Source organism: Poecilia formosa, unplaced genomic scaffold (genome assembly GCF_000485575.1).
Source record: "Poecilia formosa unplaced genomic scaffold, Poecilia_formosa-5.1.2 Scaffold327, whole genome shotgun sequence".
NCBI lineage: Eukaryota > Metazoa > Chordata > Actinopteri > Cyprinodontiformes > Poeciliidae > Poecilia > Poecilia formosa.
Window position 1 is genome coordinate 230632 of NW_006800266.1, and position 6270 is coordinate 236901.

Here is a 6270-nt window from a genome sequence, read left to right on the forward strand (position 1 = left end):
TTTTGTCCCTATTCTTAAGAATCACTGTTTATATTTATATACTGTATATTTTTAAGTTTTTCAAATTTTATGTTATTAACGTATTGGATATTGTTCTGCTTTCAGAAAGAGGCATTATTATGTATTTTCCAGGCACACAGTGTCATTTTATACCACAATCAAGTGTTCAAGCTCTAACTTAAAAAATGTAGTTAAATTGTTACATGTAAAATGAAGTTTGTCAAATTTAATTTATTTACATTTGTTTAACATGACAACTTATTAAGCTTAATATGTAATAAACTTAATTTGATTAACAGGAACAACTTAACCATCTTTTATGTTGGATCAGCTGTTTTCTTTCAGTGTACCTTCAGTTATAAAAAATGCTGTACGTATCAAATATGACTTAACAGAAATTTGACTTTATAATTTAACACCTTGAAATTAGGTCTCTGTCTCTTTAAGAAGCTCCTATTTTTTCTGACACTGTCTTCAGGAAGCCATCACAACCTTTCTGCATGGTTGTCAGGGAAGATGAAGGGATTTCTCAAACATGCATGAAAGAATCAAAGCAACACTTCAGGTATATATGAAGGAATAAAAATATAACATGATGCAAAGCTCAAAAAAGTAAATTTTTCATAATGCTGCCCCTTTAAAACAAATTATCATATTATAAGATAACCTAAGCAAATACTAGGGATGCACCATTATAAAAATTTGAATATGTGGGAAATTAGTATCAAATTATTATTATTGTTACGGCCTACAAGTGATATCACAACACTTTGAAATCTTGAAAAAAACAAAAAAAACAAAAAAAAAACAAAAAAACGCTCACTTCACCACTACTTCGCTGCTCCAGTGAAACTCCCTAAAATTGTTTTCATTGCTAGTTCTCATTAATAAGTTCTTATATGTATAAGTATCTTGGAGTTTCGTAAAGTGCAAAGTGCTAAATAAATTTATGTATTATTATTAGATTGAGTACTTAGTCTGTTCTCCCTCATGCATGCCCAGTTTGTTATGAGTGACTGTAACAGGGGCATAAAGGTCTCAAATTTGGCCCCAAGTAAAAAAAAAAAAAAAATCTGTTTCCCCTTTTGTTCAGTTTAGCTTTGACTAATCACAATTTTTGAGAAAGCAAAGTTCATTTCCAATAGGCACACCTAGAGAACAAAGAAATCACATATAGAACCTGTCTGACCGCATGAAGTAGGGAAAAAGAAATCAGAGGCAAAACATCGTCAACCTCACTTGCGTTGGTGTTCATGTTTTAACAACAATAAGAAAAAAAAATAGGTAAAAGAATTCAACCACCAAAACCACTGCTGACCAAACAGGACAATAACTTGGAGTTAGAGTTTCTAAGCTCGTGAGCCTTTCACAGAGCAGCCCTCTTCTGTGACTGCCACACTCAGCTCCTTCAGACTAGCCAGCAGCAATTAGCAAACACCTGGTGAAAATGTGCATCTGCTAAGTGCATTGTAGAAGCTACTTCTTATTGAAATGCTGGCAAATACATTCTTTAATGCTTTTTAGATTAATCAGTAAAACAACATTAATAGTGCAGTTGTTTTCTATTTGGATTAAACATTGATCTGTCAACTTTAAAGGGTGTCCAAATATTCAGGATTAAAAGCAGCCTGGTGAAATCTTAAATTTTACTCATCCTGTAAGTAGCTGTCATTTCAGCAGATCATGGGGTTAACATTCCCATACAACTCTAAGTAAAAAAAAATAAAATAGCACAAAATCTGCCGTCTACAGGAGCGTGCAGCGCAGCATTCACTTCCTGCCTCCTTTATTCGGCCGACTTGTCTTCCTCGGGACTAGATGTTGCCTTAACTATTCAAGCCTTTTTCGTCTGTCCATTAAGAGCTTTGTTAGTCACTCAGGGGAGAAACACATCTGCCCTGCAGCTAGCAGCTTCACGCTAAACTAGGCCAAAACTAGTCCGTAAAAAGTGTGGGTTGTATGTTTTGAAGTGGGGGGGATTGTACATTCAGTCTGTCTAAAGGCAGAATAGATGAACCAGGTGAAACAAAGCTATATTCTTCGTCTTGATTATCCAGACACAGTACAGAAGCAATTAACAACAAAGAAAACTGAATGTTTCTAGCCAGTCTTCTGGTCACGTAGTGTTAAAGCGCACATAGCACATCTGGATGCTGTCTAAACAAACATGGCTTTTTTTTTTTTTTGCCCTCTGTTTTCACAGCCCTCTATCTTCCTTGATCCTGAGGCCTCCTGTCATCTGTTAGCAGCAGCAGGGGAGTTGACGAGCTGTATGTGTGTGTGTGTGTGTGTGTGTGTGTGTGTGTGTGTGTGTGTGTGTGTGTGTGTGTGTACGTGCGTGTGTGTGTGTGTATATATTCTTCCCATGTGCGAATGCGTGCTAAATTTGGCAGAGTGAGAGCAAAAGGTGGTGTGTAGCTGCTGAAGTGAAGACATGTCAGTAGGAGAAAATAGACCTGTGCACAGCTAGGGGAAGCCTCTTGAGAAGCAGAAGGTTTTGTCATTAGGGGAACAGACGGCTTTTTACTACTTTTTTCTTTATGAGTTTATTCATGCGTTTTAGGAGAGTTTAAGAGGACGGTGCTTGCTGATGTGAGAATAATGTCATAATGTCAGCTTTGTGTTGCCTTTAAGCTGCAGTTTGTGTCTGCTCTTTTTTTTTTTTTTTGCACTGAATGATATTTGAATTATACATTGCTCATTTTAAGAGCTTGCCATAGCCTTGTTCAACAAAGCTTTTCCCAGCATGCTTCCACTCCGTTGCGCAGCACATGGTCGGTTGTTCCCAGGAACTTGTGCAAGGCTGCCATCTGTTGCATTAAAAATGAATTGCAGGAATATAATTCAGGACACAATATGAACACAGGAAACTTGTGTGAAACGGCGCCAACTCTTACTAATATTTACTTTGTTTTTTTAAAGCTTGGTAATTTCCTAAACTTTATGATTTAGTATGCAATACTCTAAGTAAAGTCTATTTTCAGCTGTGGATTAACATACATGAGGGAGACTCAGCATCAACTGGATTTTTATAAGTCACCCAGAGTTCATGCTTCAGAGGAAAGAAGGAGGCGTCTGCTCCCTTTATCTCTGGGTTATATGTTTTGCTTTTATTTTATTCTTTGTTATTAAAGAATAAAACCAATTCCCACATATCAACAATGAAAAAATGTAAATTCAGTTTTATAAATTATACATTTGTCATTCATTCTACATGACATGAAATGTATTTAAAACCACTTTCAATCACCTACTTCCAATTTTGTTCCTGATTCTTGTATTTTCCATTGGTTAGGTTTTGATACCATGCTGCTAATCCTATGAAGCTCATGCACCACGATGTGCTTTGTGTTCACTTGAACCTTAAACAACAGTTTTTAGTCAAAAGGTTTCACAATTAGTTTGTGTGCCTCCTGAAGAAACAAATAATTATCCACCTTTACAGAAGGCTTGTTGATTTTTGGTGTGTTGTAACTGGGTAAGATGCATTGTGTACTTCCTATTGTCGTTGCACCCTGTGGATCTATTTAATTTGATTTAATTTCTCTGTTTTTAGATCATACAGATATTCTAACACATAAGAACATTAAAATATATTTGCTGTTTGGGAACCTTTTATGTTACAAACAGTTTCTTTTTGGTGTGGTAATGGTAATTAGCTTAGTTAGTTATCCTGGTGTTAGCTTAGAGCTAGTGCTGCTAGAGCTACTCCTGATTCTTTTACTAACTTTATGTTTCTGTCTGAGTTTCTTTCTCTCTGCTTCCTTTAGTGATATTAATGTATCTTTGCAGCTTTGGTGGCGAGGGTTTCAAAATTGGAAGCTCAGCTGTGTGCTGCTGCAGCAGATAACCTTGGCCCTTTAGCCAGTGCAGGGACCACAAGAATAGATTCTCTGCCTAGCGGTCTGTTGGTAGAACCCGTGCAGCTGTTACCTAAGGCCGGCTGGGTGACATTACATGGGAACCATAGTTTCAGAACCCAGCACACGGATCACCACCAACCTGTCTGGTTTCTAACAGATTTTCCCTCATTCAGCGACACACCCACTAAGAAGCAAACTCTGGTAATTGGCATCTCCATAGTCAGAAATGTAGCATTGGGACACCAACAACCACAGTCAAATGTTTACCAGGGGTCAGAACGGGTGACATCAAATCCTTCATAAAACTGCTGGCAGAGGATAAGCATTGTTATTCATGGTGGCAGTGTTGACACTTCCAGTTACACCAATCAGAGGTCACTAGAGTTAGTATTACCTTGGCATGTAAGTTTGCCAAAATGAAGTCGGACTCCATAGTTTTCTCTTGTCCCCTGCCAGATGAGAAATGTGACGACAGAGTGTTGTCATCCAACCACTGCTTTTCTAGGTGGTGTCTTGAGAATGATGTGGGTTTTGTTGATAATTGGCATGCATTTTGGGGAAAACCAGTCTGATCAAACCCAGTTTGGACAGATAGATGCCATCCAAATTATCTGTGAATTAAATTTTACATACATTTCCTGGTAGAAAATGCCTTCTAAGCTGTATGACTTTGGCTAATCCTTTGGGTGTGCTTCCAGCATGAGGCCATTTTAATGCAAATTGACAGTGACTACATGCTACTACCTGGTACTCACTACTAATCCAAAAAGACAAGCAGTTCAAGCATGTCTCCATCTCTTTTAGAGCAATCAGCAATTGAAGGATCTTTGAAAACCATCCATCTTTGTTCTGCTATTTCATGTCACACTTTATAGTTTGTGGTTGTTGTGTGACATTATGTGAAAAGAAGCAGCACTCGCCTACACTTTATTTGGCTAAACATCACACAGCATGCAAAAAAAAAAACTAGGTGTCGTCAAAGACTCTGACCTCAATTACAACACCCACGTTGAGTCTATTACTGAATTATCCTATTAGAGCTTTAAAATGCCAGAATGAAGAGTGTCCTACCTAAACAGAACACAGAAAGGCTTGTACAGGCTTTTATGTCCAGGGCTTTGGGTTATTGTAATGGTGTCTGTGTGTTTCTGGGTAAAAACATGACAGTGTCATGGCCTCAGATAATGGAGCTGTGTTTGTACTTGTCCTGATATATCTCAGCATTGCATTCAATACAATCATAATATTCTCTTAGAAGAGTTTGAACATGTAGGAATTAAAGAAACAGCACTAACCTGGTTTAATCTTATTTGTCCTACAAATTCCTGAATGATAAAACTTCTTCATACTCAAGGGTTACTTGTAGAGTACCACAGGGTTCTATGCTTTGACTAATTCTCTTTACTACATATATGTTTCCAGTTTGTAAAATCATTAGCCAGAATAGCATAAATTTCCACTGTTATGCTGATGATACTCAGCTAAATCCCAATAAATCCAGTCAGTTAGGTAAATTACAGCCAGGTCTTGAGAACATAAAAACATGGATGTCTTGTTTTATTCAAACAAGACAGAAATTGTAATTTTTTTAAAACCAGAGTTTTTGAAAATGAAACTGCTTAGTCCTTTGATCTGGATGGTATCAAATTGTCATTGATGATAAATTAAGGATTGATCTGTTATCTTTGACCATGGAAACTTGAAGTGATCTGCTGGGTTTCCTTAGACAGAAAACTCTTTTAAAACAACTTGTACAAAAAATGAACTTAACTGCATCATTTAATAAGTAGGCTCACTTGAAATGGATTAACTGACTTGGAATGTGTTAGTACATGTTTTGTAAATTGGCTCATTAGTTATGCCTCATTTATTTATCACTTTTAACTTTAAAAAAATAATAATGCTAACCTTTTTCATGGTTCTGTTGGTGTATTTTGTGTCTTTTTATTTATCCGTAAAACACTTTGCATTGACCTCTGTATGAGAGGGAAACTTGCCTCATTTTGTCTAAATGGTTTATAAAAACATTTTTAATCTGTCATTAACGAATGCAAAATATGGCTCGACATAGAAACAATAGGAAGGACAAAGTTGATCCAGTCACTCCCTTACATCATAGCATCTACATAAGAAAAAAGTAAATACTCTAACCCTGGGTGTGATTAGAACCTCCAGAGATCATCACTTGATATTTTATGTGAAACAGGTTAAGATGCTTTACATTTTAGTGATAAATTCTGTTTGATTAATAATAAGAATAATAATCCATGTTTGTCTGGTTTATAAAAATTCTTTCTTTGTGCTTCGTTGAATGTTAGCCACTAGATGTCACTGTACTTCTCTCTTAGGTTATCTGGTATAGGGAACGGAACCCCCTATTAAAGTCATCTAACAACCTATGTAGTTA